The sequence below is a fragment of the Lepidochelys olivacea genome (assembly GCF_965140295.1).
Source record: "Lepidochelys olivacea isolate rLepOli2 genome assembly, chromosome: 11".
Taxonomy (NCBI): Eukaryota; Metazoa; Chordata; order Testudines; family Cheloniidae; genus Lepidochelys; species Lepidochelys olivacea.
Window position 1 is genome coordinate 2,603,164 of NC_140421.1, and position 14,578 is coordinate 2,617,741.

At 61.7% G+C, this 14,578-nt stretch overlaps 1 protein-coding gene across 1 annotated transcript in view; it reads right to left on the reverse strand.

Annotated features, from left to right (window-relative positions):
• The window catches only part of TMBIM1 (transmembrane BAX inhibitor motif containing 1), a 27,716-nt gene extending 14,347 nt beyond the window's left edge, over positions 1 to 13,369 (reverse strand). The window contains exon 1 of the mRNA XM_084644155.1: positions 13,240 to 13,369. The gene's annotated coding sequence lies outside the window, so the exon portion shown is untranslated. The remainder of the gene's footprint in view (positions 1 to 13,239) is intronic.
• Positions 13,370 to 14,578: the final 1,209 nt, after the last annotated feature.

A 14,578-nucleotide genomic window follows, 5' to 3' on the forward strand; every position in this document is an offset into this window, starting at 1 on the left:
CTGCTCCCTGAGAGGCACAAGGTTCAGCCTGTGGTTCTCTCATTAGCCAGCCCATGATTTCTTCATATAGAGAAGCACCCGCAATCCACAGAGAAAACTGCCAGGGATTCAATAGGTGCCAAGATGTTGCAGCGATTGGGCCATATAAGTACCTAGCTAGATCCTACGCAGGAAGCTCTTCAGACCTATTCTAGGCACTTGCATTGCTTGTTTGAGCTTTTGCTCAGGTGCTGATCCTGCAAACGCTGACATGGACACTTACTTCACGCCGCTGGACTCAATGGCAGGGCAGAGAGGAGCTCTTTGCCCAGATGATCTGGCTGGGAATTGAAAAACACTCTGGAAAGGTATCAGCGGGCCTTGGCTTTTAGAAACCTAAATGCAGGGCCCAGAGGTAAAGAGAGTGTCTCTTTCAAGCTGAATCAGGCCTGCTCTCTAAAGTGGGGTGGGGTATATGTGTGTGTGGTGGGGGTGTTTGCTATGTAGGCCTGCCCTCTGTATCGTTTTGTTAATTTTATGACTGTGCAGCCAAAAATAAACTGCCCGGCTGGTGACCTGGAAACCCTGGCGTCTCGAGTCCCCGGAGGGCAGGGATGACCTACCACCACTTGCCACCCTCCTGCCTGGGACAAACTAATTGCCCCGATGCTGCCGTCAGCACGTGGTGCCCTCTCTTTACAGCACGGCGTTGGGATAACCGGGGGGCTCCGCACCCAGGGTGCAGGGCAGACCCAGGAACTTGGAGCTGGCTTGGGTGAGTTGCTGCGGAAAGGAAATAAACAGCATCCCAGCAGACAAAGGAGAGGACAGGTGGGTATGTAGGCAGCTCAGGACCTGACCCCTTCCTGGCTTTGCTCTCCAGGAAGGAGCATCGGTCACAGGGCAGGAGCTGGGATTGCTCTTTGTCCCAGGTCACCGTGACAGAGCCTGAGCACAGGTGAGGGGGTGGGGTGACAACCCAGAATGGGCAGGTTGGTTCAGCCCTTCAGGAATTAAAACACAACAAGACCTGGCGTGGTGCACGAACACAGTCAGATAATCTCATGGCCTTTTGCCTACGTCTCCACTTCCCCCTCCGCCTGGCCGGATGGCAGGCCAGCCAAAGGCCACAAGTTCCTTGTGGCAGTCCCCACCGCTTGCCTTTTGTCTCCCCTCTGTTCGGTTGGGTAAAAAGGGGAATTTGCTCTGTAACCAGAGGCCGCGCACCATGGAGCTAGGGCCATGGCCCTTACGAGGTGTGGCTTGGCTGGGCTGTGACAGGGCAGATGTGACCGCAGCCCGTCAGTGTCTGAAAGGAGCCGGTGTGCGGCAAAGGGACTAGCGCGAGCAGAACGAAATCAGGATGGAAAATCAGACTCGGGAAGAGCCAGATCCCAGGGGAAGGGCTGGGAGCCCCATGGCCTGGGACTTCTACAATGAGTCTAAAGAAAACCCTAGGAAATGTACAATCAGGAACAATCCTGTGCTGGGTGGGACCAGTCTGCGTGAGAGACCCTGTAGCAGAGGCAGATCTGATGCCTGCTCTGGGGTGTAGCCACTCAGCCGGGCTGCTTCCTCCCTAATGACTTAATAGGCCTGTTTTGCTCTTTATCATCTTTTATGCAACACGAGACCCAGGTGAAAAGGGAAAGAAACCCAGCGGTGGCCTTGGCAGACCGAACAACTCCAGAGCCGAAAGGGAAGCAAAAGATGCACAGACTTTGCCAGGCTCCACTGCTTGGGGGCTGTTGATCAGATTGTGAGAAACATCCAGGGCTCCCGGGCCATGAGACAGTTTGTGACAGAGACCCTGGGGAGCGGGGGCTGGGTTAACACACCATGCTCTGGCCTGGGAGACCTAGCAGTGGGGAGTGAAAACGGGGGAGCTGCTGGCCCACAGGCTGCAGAGAGTTGAGTCACTGGTGACCTGGGTTTGCCTTTGTCCCCCGCAAACCTGCAGCCCCCCCGTCTTTCCAATCTTAGAACCACCGTGTCATGAACTGGGGTGCTCTGGGCGAGGATCACAAAGGGACAGAGGCGTCTACGTCTGAGTTTAGGTGCTTAAGTCCCAGTTTTAGGCTCTGCTGCCATCCACAAAACTCCTGTCTAAAGCCACATGGTGCCTAAGTTTTTAGGGTAAAAGTTCCCAAGGCGTTTGAGTTTCTGCCTCCGGGCATGGGCCCTGCTGCCCCCCTCTAGGCATCTAGCCACCAGTGTCTGGCCTACACCCAGGAGCAAATCACAGGCTGGAGGAAGAGAGGTGTTTGCCCTCCTCTCTTGCATGCCGGCACAAGGGGGTGCTTGGCCCCACGTGTTCCCAGTGATGCTCACTGCTCTGGGGTTGCTCAGAAAGCTGGGTGGGGGGAGCCGGAGAATAACCTAGGCAGGGCCTGACGCTGTCTCTGGGAGGATCCACGTCCCACGTTACCAAGCACGGGTGCAACTAAACCAGCCTGACTGGTCTGGTGCCGGGGACGCCCTCTCCCCACTGCCAGCGGGCCGCACGCCTCACATGTCTGTGGCCCAATTGCCTGGCACTCCCGGGGAAACCCAGGCCCCGACCCAGCTCTCCGTGCTCCACGGCTGGAGGACTCCAGCCACGCCTCCCTCCCGGCAACTGGCCGGCCCGGGGCGCAGGTCCGGCCCTCTCTCTTGCCCGGCTAGTTCTATTCCTGGCTCCCCTTCCCTGTCAAAGGCTTCCAGGAATGTAGCTCCCAATGCGCCTCCTGGTCCTTCCCCGCCCCCTCTCCGCAACACGCACTCCGCAGGGGCAGATGCCCCGTGCAGCTGCTCCCCGCCCATCACGCCCAGCCAGCGCCCTCCCCACCAGTCCCCCGGCGGCTCTAGGGACCAGGCGTGAGCAGGCGCTGATAGAGAGGAGAGGGCTGCAGGGTGAATGTGGCAAGGCACCAAGGGCTCGGCATTCAGTGGGGCAGCCGGCAGAGACAGATTCCCCCAGCCCAGTCTTTAACTGACTCTCCCCAGGCTTTCCCCCATCCCCAGCCTCAGTGCAGGCTCCCTCCTCCCTCCCTCCCGGGCCACAGCCCCTGCAGCTCATCCCCGGCCCGGCACCCGCCTTAGGACAGTCTTAGCCACCATGGCCGGGTGGCCCTCGTTCCTGGCCTTTATCGGCGTGCTCCTTACCCCTCTCAGGCCACCCATACACTCCCCTGCCTGCCCCCCGAGTGCCCCAGACTTGCTCTGGTCCCCTGCTCTCTCTGCCCCTTCTCATTCTCCTCCTTACGGATCCTCCGGGCACCTCTGCCACCTCGGTCTCCACGTGCCCTGGCAGACTTTGCTCTTCTCCCCGGGGTCTCTGGTTTCCCCAGCCTCTTCCTGCCTTTCTCCCTCCTCCGCTCTCCCCGGCTCACCAGACTGCCCCATTCCTTTCTGACAAGAGACGATCCCATCCCCATCAGCTTCTTGTGACCTCTTCCATCACCTCATGACCAATACAGGGGCCGCACGCGGAAGAGCCCCCCGATCATGCCAGTCTAGCCAGTGCTGTCTCCTATGCCAGCTCCATGAGCGTCCAGAATAATGATCTCAGCCCCACCCTAACCTTCCAGCGGGTGCCTCCCTCTAATCCTGCCTAGGAACCTCCTATGCCTGGTGGAATAGCGCCGTGCAATCGGACTGGGCAGAGGTGCCAGCCCTGACTGCCCAGCAGGGCCTGCCTGGCACAGGAGCTGGGGGATTTGATCTCGCAACCCGCTGGCCCGGAGGAGGCTGTACCCCTACCAGGGGCAGCGACAGCCAGAGAGACAAGCCCTGAGAGCTCAGACGACTTCTTTGCCCACAGCTGGAACACATCTGTCCACCGGCAGCTCGTCGGGGGAGGACATGGATTCAGTACCTGAGCTCTCGGGTCTCTGGGCAACAGCCAGGCGTGGTGGGGCCTTCGGGAACACAAGCCGGGATCCCCCTATAACCCAGCTCTCTTCTGCCCCATCCCATCCCCCTCCCTCCCTGGCGGTCCCTAGGCGATCGCATACCGTTCCCCAGCACACGAGCCCACCCTGCCAGCCTCTGCCACCCCAGCGACCAGGATGCCTTCCCCTCCGACTGGGCTTTCCTTCTTTCACTGCCTCCCTCATCGCGCCTGCCCAGCGGCGGAGTCTCGCTCCTCAGGAGCCCGTTGCTCGGCGCGGGTTCTGCTAGGCAAGAATTGCGCCCACAGGCAAGCAGCCTCTCCTGCTCTTTACACAGCCACAAACCCCAGGGAGCACCCAGACCCGGCTGCCCCAGACCAGCACCTCCGCCCAAACCCACCAGAGCCAGCTGCACCCGCTGCAGCTTCTGTGACACAGAACACGGTGAGCACCGCTAGTGGGCTCACCAACCATTTAAAGGGGCGCTGCCCTCCGCCCCACACAACCCCGTCACAGCCCTCTGTGCCGCCCAGCTTGCCCTGCCCGCTGCTCTTGCTGAAGATTTCCCTCCTCGGCTCGCCCTCTGGCTGTGACGCAAGCTGTTGGGACGACTGTCGCTGGGCCGCATGGTCCCACCGTTACCGGGCAGCGCGGCTAACACAAGGCAGGAGTAGACAAGGAACCGGAGAGCCCCCAGCTTGAGACCGAACCTCGGGGCCACCTTCCCCCAAGCAGTCGCTGAGTGCGGGGAGCTGAAGTTAACCCCCGGCCCACCAAGGCGCAGGCAGATCTCCGCTCCCTGTCACAGCTGGGTCTGTCAGCCAGTAAAGCACCAGCCCGGGTGCCCGGTCCGGTTAATTTCCCTGGCCACGTTGCTGGGTTTCTTTGTAGCTGATTTGCACACACTGTCATGCAGTGGGCCATCAGGAAGATGCCAGCACCCTATGGGTTAATAGTTACATCCCACCCCATGGCAACCTGGAGTAATGACTTTTCTCCCTGACCAAGGGGGCTCCCCGGGGGGCCCATCTCCCACTGAGGCCATCAGCCTGCTGGGGAATGCCTCCCACGCTCAGGAGCTGGGACACTGCCAGAGCCAGGCCTGGGAGCCGTTGGGCAGGGTCAGGATCTGCCTGTGGAGGGACGGCACTTGGGTCACAGCTCAAGGCTTCCTCTTCACGCTGGCTCTTACCAGCAGCTCCTGCCCCCAGCTGCCCTTTGCCTCTACGCTGATGCCCCACTTCCTTGGTCTGATCTAGCCAGTGAAGGGCCGATCCCTGGATAACTCACCCTACTGCTTCCCCACCTCAGACCCACCTCCGCCCCTTGGGTGCTGGGCATCCCGTCCGCTGAGAACGGGAGAGTCAGGTACCGAGATGCCTTCGAGGCTCTGGTTTTGTGAGCAGCTGTGGGTCCCACCACCGTCCTCTGGAGAGTCCCTGGGTGATCTCAGGTAGAGCTGGGTGCCCCTGCATGACATGAGTTTGGTGGGTCTCAGCCCAGTGCTCAGCAGATGGGCGTCCCCACCACAAAACCCCCTGGGTCAATTGGCCTTTGCCCGGCTGCCGCAGGCCAAGGGGTGAGCGGTCATGGGGATAGAATTAGTGTCCCAAAGGGGGGGCGGGGAGGGTGTCACGGAGTCCCTGGGCGATGCTCTGGAACTGCTCCCCGTGAAGCCAGGCAGGACTCTGGGGCAGTCGCCTTTCTGTGAGCAGCCTGTCTTCAGGACACACAGCTCAAACGGCTTCCATCTTCCTGGGTCTGACCTCGGAGCATTCAGCATCCTCTGCCCCTCCGTGCACTTCCCACAGCGAGTCCGCTCAGGCGGGGCTCCTGGGGAAGCCAGAGGGTCTTGCCCCCCAACTCCGCAGTCAGACGGGACTCTCAGCCAGCCAGTAAAACAGAAGGTTTATTGGATGACAGGAACATGGTCTAAACCAGAGCTTGTAGGTGCAGAGAACAGGACCCCTCAGCTGGGTCCATTTTGGGGGGCAGTGAGCCAGACAACCATGTCTGCACTTCACTCCATGTCCCAGCCAGCCCCAAACAGAAACTCTCTCCAGCCCCTCCTCCTCTAGGCTTTGTCCCTTTCCTGGGCCAGAAGGGCACCTGATTCCTTTGTTCTCCAACCCTTTAGCTCTCACCTTGCAGGGGGGAAGGGCCCAGGCCATCGGTGGCCAGGAAACAGGGTGTTGGCCATTCTCTGTGTCCAGACCCCTGCACACACCTGCCCTCTAGGGCTCTGCAACAATCATACGCCCTTATCCCACCACCAAGATACTTAAGAACTGCATAGGGGAAACTAAGGCACCCCCACACTATTCAGAGGAAACATTAAGAACAGTCCCACTTCGTCACAGAGGGTCATTCCACATTTCCGGCGCCCCCTACACAATCTCTCAGGGCCACCTGCCTGGAAGAACAGAGCCATTCAAATAGCCCCATCCTGGCTGGCTCCGATTGCTGCCCAGATGCCAACGGTCCCAGAAAGCAGAACCCCTCCCCCTCAGCCCCCCAGGGACTCAGCCCCATCACCGCCCTGTCATGCACCTGAAGCAACAGCCTGCAATTCCGGCAGAACAGGCCCGGGGACGGGTCACGGCCCCGCTCGGTCATACGCAGCCAATGCAGGGATCCCGAGAGAACTCAGGGCAGTGCCCAGACCCAGCCCGGCCTTGGGTGCCCCCCACCCCTCTGCTCTTTGCTGCCCAGGACGGCCCACGCGGCAGTCACAAAGGGTTTATCCAGTGGCTGTCGGGTTTGGCTATTGACAGGGGCTGTAATGTTTGGGGCAGCTTGGCGGCTGACAGCAAACGGGACCGTAGCCTCAGGATGCCTTGGGCCTCCTCCGCTCCACGGGACACCCAAAGAGCCATGAGACGGCAATGGGCCCACTTCCACTTGCTGCTCTTCCTGTCTGGGGGCAGGCGGGGAGGGGAAGGGGAGTGTAAACAGCAGCAAGCCCCAGGGAGGAAGGACCCCAGCGTTCCCCCTGGGAGGGCAGCCCGCCAGCCAGGAGGAGCAAGAGCAGGTGGGCACAGGTGGCAGGAGAAGCCACAAAAGGGCCCGGCTGGGGGCAGCTCACAGCGCTGCTGCTACGGGTCCCAGTGCTGTGGGCCGTGCTCCCCGCTGTACGTTAATTCGTTGCATGGGTGGGCAGCCAGAGCACGTGACAGCCTGGGGATCCTCCTGCCTGGGCGGAGGGGGAACAAAAACCAGCCACGGCTCCGGAAAGGGGAGTGTCGGCTCCCAAGCAGAAGATCAACCAAGCCCTGCTACAACCTCGATCTCCGAGAGTCACCAGCACAGTCACGCCCCCATGCCAGGGCATCCCTGCCCCCGCCCACCCTCTCTCTGTATGCTAATCCTCTCCATGCTTCCAACGTAAGATCCCCCTTGGACAAGCCCCCTCTGTGCCTCATTTTCCCTGTCACGGCAGGGAGACAATGATCCTGCTCCCACTCGAAGGATGTTTAATTAATTAGAGGGGCCTCATCAGGTAAATGATGGAGGGGCTTGATTCTGGCAGCAATGTCATCGCTGATTCACCCCAGAGTCAAGAGATCAGAGTAGAAACAAGCGAAGGCCCCAACCTCTGTCCCTGAGAACGCCACCAGCTACGTGCAATGAACGGGCCAGAGCCTCAGCTGGCATCAATCAGCTCAGTGCCACACGGGCCCCATCCCCCCGGGACGTCCGCCACAGAGCGGGGCTGATTCCCGCCGGCTGAGCATCTGCTCCCCTGCCATCAGCCTGCCTCCTCTCCAGGGCAGCTGCATGGCTCGCTCCCTGCAGCTCCCGCTGCTTGAGTGCCCCAGTCCGCTCCTAGCGCCCGGCGGTACCGGGCCCAATCCGGCCCTGCCCCGTTATTCACCCCCTGTGCAAAGCCGCTGTCAAGCAGAGCCCTGCCCCTCCAGACTTAGCACCGGTGTCACCCGAGTTGCCAGGCAGCGGCGGGAGATTGTCGCTGGGGCATGCGTCAATCCAAACGCTTCACTGGTTCAATGGGGGAAACGCGCCTGTTAACTGGGACGAGATCAGCTGGGCCATAGCTCACACACCCCGAGGCCTAAAGTTAGTGCCTGATCCTGACAATACTTGGGCTTGGGAGTCACTTAAGAAGAGCCAGATTGGATGAGAGCCAAGGTCCCTCTCACCTGGCTCAATGACTGGTCCCAGATGCTGCACAGAAAGGTGCAAGAACCCCGCACCAGCAGATGTGGGATAATCTGCCCCTCACATTAGGCCTGTCCTGATCTCTAATGGTTGGAGGTCGGCTCAAGCCCTGAAGCAGAAGGTTTAATATCCTGCCACAATCTACGTTGGCGTTAGTTATTATAAAAGTGTCCATATAAAGGTCCAATCCCTTTTGAAAGCTTGCGAAGCATATGGCCTTAACAGCTTCCTGTGGCGGAGAGTTCCACCGGCTAATTCCACGCCGTGTGTAAAACTGTTGCCTTTTATCGGTTTTCAATTCCCTGCCTTTTAATTTCATTGCATGTCCCTGGTTCCTGTGTTATGAGACAAGGGGAACAGAAGTCGTCCCCCCCCCGCCTTTCTCAGTCACTATTGGATCGGGATTCTCCTTTCTAAGGCAACAGTCCTGGGCTTTTCAATCACTCTTCACACCCAAGTTTTTCCAGGCCGGGATCATTCTTTTCGCCATCCCCTGAGCCCCTCTCATTCTGCAGAAGCCAGTGCTGCCCACACGACCCAGGTGAGACTACAGCCTCGATTTATTCGGCATTAGAATATTCTCCATATGAGTCACCAGGCCAGTCCCTATGCAGCCTAGCAATGGGCCCTCCCGTGGAGTTCAAATGAATAACAACAATAACTATTAATAATCTACGCTCTCCATTGTAGTCTGCAGTGGGGTTGGAGCCATGTCGGTCCCAGGACCTTAGAGAGAGAGAATAAAAAATATCGCCCCACCCATCTCGCCTCTCTAATAAACTCTCCGACAGTGTCCATTTAACAGCTGGGCAGTGCTTTTAAATCCTGGCATGGCACTATCGAGAAGTGATTTTTTATTATTATTAATTTACAAACATGCAAATGGCCAGCCCAGGACAGAGCAATGGTCCAGCTAGTCCAGGATCCTGTCTCTCACAGCGGCCGGTGCCAGGTGCTTCAGAGGGAATGAACGGAACAGGGCAATTATTGAGTGATCCATCCCCTGTCATGCAGTTCCAGCTTCAGGCAGTCAGAGGTTTAGGGACACCCAGAGCATGGGGTTGTATCCCTGACCATCTTCTCTCATAGCCATTGATGGGCCTATACTCCATGAACTTATCTCATTCTTTTTCGAACCCAGTTATAGCCTTGGCCTTCACAACATCCCCTGGCAGTGAGTTCCACAGATTGACAGTGCATTGTGTGAAATACTTCCTTATGTTTGTTTTAAACCTGCTGCCCATTAATTTCATGGCATGACTCCTGGTGCTTGTGTTACGTGAAGAGGTGAATAACCTTGCCCCAGTCACGTTCTCCGCACCCGTCACGATTGTATAGACCTCCGTCACGTCCCCCCTTCGTCGTCTCTTTTCTAGGGTGAACCGTCCCAATCTCTCCTCCTAAAGAAGCTGTCACAGGGTTCTGGCCCTTAAAGTGGAGAACTCTCCCCCCACACACACACACAACCTCCCAGCTGAGACTGATCAGCTGGGGATCAGGTGAGTATAAAAGCCAGCCAGGGGGCCAGGTGTGGGGGGAGTTGCCAGGAGCAGGGGGTTTTTGTGAGGAGAAGGCTGGGAAGCAGGTGAGAACAGACTAACAGTCTCAGGCAAGTGGCTGGTAAAGTGGGAACCTGTGGGGAACGGATGGGCCCCTGCAGACACCCTGGCTTAGCTGGCGAAGGGATGATCATGCTGAACTGGTTACAAGTTGGAAGAAATAAAGCTGAAGCCCTGAAAAAAAGGGGCCTGAAACAGATGTGGGTGTGACCAGACACTGGGGCTGTAATTTCCAGCTCAGACAGACGTACCCAGGCTAGCTCTGATGGAGCTAGTGCACTAAAAACAACTGCGTAGCCATGGCAGGACGGGCTGTCTGCCCGAACACACGCCGAGGGTTTCAGCTGGGATCCGACTCGGGGCCGCTAGCTCGTCCTGCTAGCCCCAGCAGAGCTAGCGTGGGTATGTCTCCTGGAGCTGGTACTTACCCTTCCCTGGCCGGGGGAGCAGGACATAAAAGCAGCAGGAACAGCGTGCTGTAAACGTCACGTCAGTTACACAGGGTTTTCCTGCTGATGTTTAAAATTAATCCCCACTAGTAGCCCTGATAATTATTGCCGATTACTACTGACTTCCAGGTTTTACAGAGCAGAAGCCGCCCTGGATTGCGGGGTGAGTTGGAAGCGTGCAGAAATCCCATCGCTGGGCCCCTGGATCCACTCGCCCCAGGGCGGTTACACACCCAGGCTAAAAAAATAAAAACAGGGAAGGAGTGAGTCATGCCTTAGGTGGGTCTGTTCCAGCGGGGCCAAGGGCCTGCAGGAGTGCCTAATACCGCAGCGAGCGGCCTGTGATCAAGGCGCAACCCAGCTAACCTCCACATGAGCTGACCCCCCGCCCCCCACCGCCTTTCACTCACAGCAGAGTGACTCCAGAGTGACTCCATTGCACTCAGTGTTTACACACCGGCATAAGAGACAGGAGAAACAGACCCAGGAAGTAGGAGCAGCTGAAGCTAGGAGCCTACGGTCAACCGACTGCCACTCCTAACGCCTGTGTCCGGCTCTAGGGGCAATGGGTGCCCTCCCTGGGAATGCCTTGGATGAGAGGAGAGCTCACCAGGGGCACGTGCAGGAGATGGGAGACTGGGAACAAGTGCTGGGAACAGAGGAGGACATGAGTACAGGGGTGGTTGGCCTGGCCCCTTCCCCATGTGGCTGATGCTGCACCTGGGAGCAGGGAAACTTCTCTCATGGGGAAAGGAGCTGGAGCTTCCTCCAGACCAGAGGCGCCCCACCCTTCTCCCAGGCCTCTTATTCCTCTGCGCACATGCTGTGATAAGCACCCCTCAGCACCGGCGTGGGCTAAGTAATTCTCATTTAGCTATCCAGGGGAGCAGGAGAGCCCAGTGTTGGCTGCCAGGGGGCTGTGGGTCGGGAGCGAGGGGCGCTGGCAGAGCTAGGGGTGATGATGGGAGCCCAGGGCTGGGCTAGCGGGGGGCTGCGGGTCGGGAGCGAGGGGCACCGGCAGAGCTGTGGGGGGAGCCCAGGGCTGGGCTAGCGGGGGGCTGTGGGTCGGGAGCGAGGGGCGCTGGCAGAGCTAGGGGTGATGATGGGAGCCCAGGGCTGGGCTAGCAGGGGGCTGTGGGTCGGGAGCGAGGGGCGCTGGCAGAGCTAGGGGTGATGATGGGAGCCCAGGGCTGGGCTAGCGGGGGGCTGCGGGTCGGGAGCGAGGGGCACCGGCAGAGCTGTGGGGGGAGCCCAGGGCTGGGCTAGCGGGGGGCTGTGGGTCGGGAGCGAGGGGCACCGGCAGAGCTGTGGGGGGAGCCCAGGGCTGGGCTAGCGGGGGGCTGCGGGTCGGGAGCGAGGGGCACAGGCAGAGCTAGGGGTGGTGATGGGAGCCCAGGGCTGGGCTAGCGGGGGGCTGCGGGTCGGGAGCGAGGGGCACCGGCAGAGCTGTGGGGGGAGCCCAGGGCTGGGCTAGCAGGGGGCTGTGGGTCGGGAGCGAGGGGCGCTGGCAGAGCTAGGGGTGATGATGGGAGCCCAGGGCTGGGCTAGCGGGGGGCTGCGGGTCGGGAGCGAGGGGCACCGGCAGAGCTGTGGGGGGAGCCCAGGGCTGGGCTAGCGGGGGGCTGTGGGTCGGGAGCGAGGGGCGCTGGCAGAGCTAGGGGTGATGATGGGAGCCCAGGGCTGGGCTAGCAGGGGGCTGTGGGTCGGGAGCGAGGGGCGCTGGCAGAGCTAGGGGTGATGATGGGAGCCCAGGGCTGGGCTAGCGGGGGGCTGCGGGTCGGGAGCGAGGGGCACCGGCAGAGCTGTGGGGGGAGCCCAGGGCTGGGCTAGCGGGGGGCTGTGGGTCGGGAGCGAGGGGCGCTGGCAGAGCTAGGGGTGATGATGGGAGCCCAGGGCTGGGCTAGCAGGGGGCTGTGGGTCGGGAGCGAGGGGCGCTGGCAGAGCTAGGGGTGATGATGGGAGCCCAGGGCTGGGCTAGCGGGGGGCTGCGGGTCGGGAGCGAGGGGCACCGGCAGAGCTGTGGGGGGAGCCCAGGGCTGGGCTAGCAGGGGGCTGTGGGTCGGGAGCGAGGGGCGCTGGCAGAGCTAGGGGTGATGATGGGAGCCCAGGGCTGGGCTAGCGGGGGGCTGCGGGTCGGGAGCGAGGGGCACCGGCAGAGCTGTGGGGGGAGCCCAGGGCTGGGCTAGCGGGGGGCTGTGGGTCGGGAGCGAGGGGCGCTGGCAGAGCTAGGGGTGATGATGGGAGCCCAGGGCTGGGCTAGCGGGGGGCTGCGGGTCGGGAGCGAGGGGCACCGGCAGAGCTGTGGGGGGAGCCCAGGGCTGGGCTAGCGGGGGGCTGTGGGTCGGGAGCGAGGGGCGCTGGCAGAGCTAGGGGTGATGATGGGAGCCCAGGGCTGGGCTAGCAGGGGGCTGTGGGTCGGGAGCGAGGGGCGCTGGCAGAGCTAGGGGTGATGATGGGAGCCCAGGGCTGGGCTAGCGGGGGGCTGCGGGTCGGGAGCGAGGGGCACCGGCAGAGCTGTGGGGGGAGCCCAGGGCTGGGCTAGCGGGGGGCTGTGGGTCGGGAGCGAGGGGCGCTGGCAGAGCTGTATGGGGGGGCTTGCCCAGCACTTGCCTGCTCTCTGCCAGGCCGTTACATCTCACGAGCCCTAGGTCCCCCCGGCAGCACAAACGGATCCGAGCCCCTGGTGCCCACGGCCAGGGCTTTCTGGGCCCTCCCTGCTCGGCTCCCGCTGCCTGAGCCTCTGTGTCCAGGAGCCCGACCCCACCCAAAGCGAAGCACCCAGGGGCCCTGCCAGGAAGGACACCCAGCCCTTGAGTCACAGCCCCGGCCCAGGCGGGGTCTTACCCGGGCCCCGGTTCCAGCACATGGCCCGCGGGGAGCTTCCCCCACCCGAGGCACTGTCCCACCCAGCAGCGGCCCCGGGACTCCCGGGTCGCCCCCGCGGCAGGCTCCGCAGCCGCGAAAGGGAGCGAGGCGGAGCCGATCCCGAGGCCCGTGCGCCGGGGCGGATCCGGAGCGTATCCGGAGCAGGACTTGGCGAGCCCCCGTCCCGGGCGAGCCGAGCGCAGGAGGCTCCGGGCTCCCGGCTGCGCCCTGCCTCGGCCAGCGGCTGCCTCCGGACCAGCCCCCGGCTCGCCGCAAGGGGCCGGACAAGTTTCCAGCCCTCGGCCCCTGGGGCACAGCGGGGAAGCGCCAGGTCCTTACCTGGGGTCGGGGCCTCTCCGGCTGGCCTCTCTCCGCCGCCTTCCCAGCAGCGAGTTTGTTTGTCGGCTGGGCCCCGCCCTGGGCGTTCAGCCGCTCTGGGCCTCGGGTGCAACCCGAGAAGGGAGGGTCCTGGCAGGCAACTCCTCCCCCAGCCGGCCAGGAGCCCGCCGCTCTCCGGGGGGGGCGAGTGCCCAGCCCGGAGCGGGGCAGCCGGCATTGCACCTCTTCCTTCGCCCAGGGCAGGGCCAGGGAGGGCAGCAGGGCTCCGGACAAGACCCTGGCAGAAGGTGTGTCACGGAGTCCCCGGGCGATGCTCTGGAACTGCTCCCTACGAAGCCACGCAGGACTCTGGGGAAGTCTCCTCTCGGGGAGCAGCCTGTCTGCAGGACACACAGCTCCCCCGGCTTCCCCCTTCCTGGCTCTGACCTCGGAGCCTTCAGCCTCCTCTGCCCCTCCGTGCGCTTCCCACAGCCAGTCCGCCCAGGCGGGGTCCTGGGGGGCCAGAGGGTCCTGCCCCCGACTCCGCAGTCAGACGGGACTCAGCTAAACAGTAAAACAGAAGGTTTATTAGACGACAGGAACATGGTCTAACACAGAGCTTGTAGGTGCAAAGAACCGGACTCCTCAGCCGGGTCCATTTTGGGGGGCAGTGAGCCAGACAACCACGTCTGCCCTTCACTCCATATCCCCAGCCAGCCCCAAGCTGCAACTCCCTCCAGGCCCCCCCCTCCTCTGGGCTTTGTCCCTTTCCCGGGCCAGGAGGGCACCTGATTCCGTTGTTCTCCCACCCTTTAGCTCTCACCTTGCAGGGGGGGAAGGGCCCAGGCCATCAGTGGCCAGGAAACAGGGTGTCGGCCATTCTCTGTGTCCAGACCCCTGCACACACCTGCCCTCTAGGGCTCTGCAAGGATCATACACCCTTATCCCACCCCCTAGATACTTAAGAACTGCCTAGGGGAAACTGAGGCACCCCCACACTATTCAGAGGAAACATTAAGAACAGTCCCACTTTGTCACAAGGTGTCCTTGGGAGGTGGCGCTGTCTGGTGAATGCCGTACGGAGCCTCGGCTGCACGAGCCCCACGCTTCCCCAGCCCCACGCAGTCCAACCCGCCCTTTGCCCCCAGAGAAGGTAGTGCCCTGAATCGCCCTGGGTCGGTCTGACATCCGGAGCCAGGGTTGGATCCCTGCTGCATAACGGGCCCCTCCAGGGGGTGACGGGAGAAAACCCCAGCAGGGCCGAGCATGGGGGGGGCTCCAAAGCAGTCAGGGTCTGCTGCTCGAGAGGGGGCCGGCTGGGGTTGGAGGGGGGGCGGATGCTCTTCAGGACGCCTCCCCC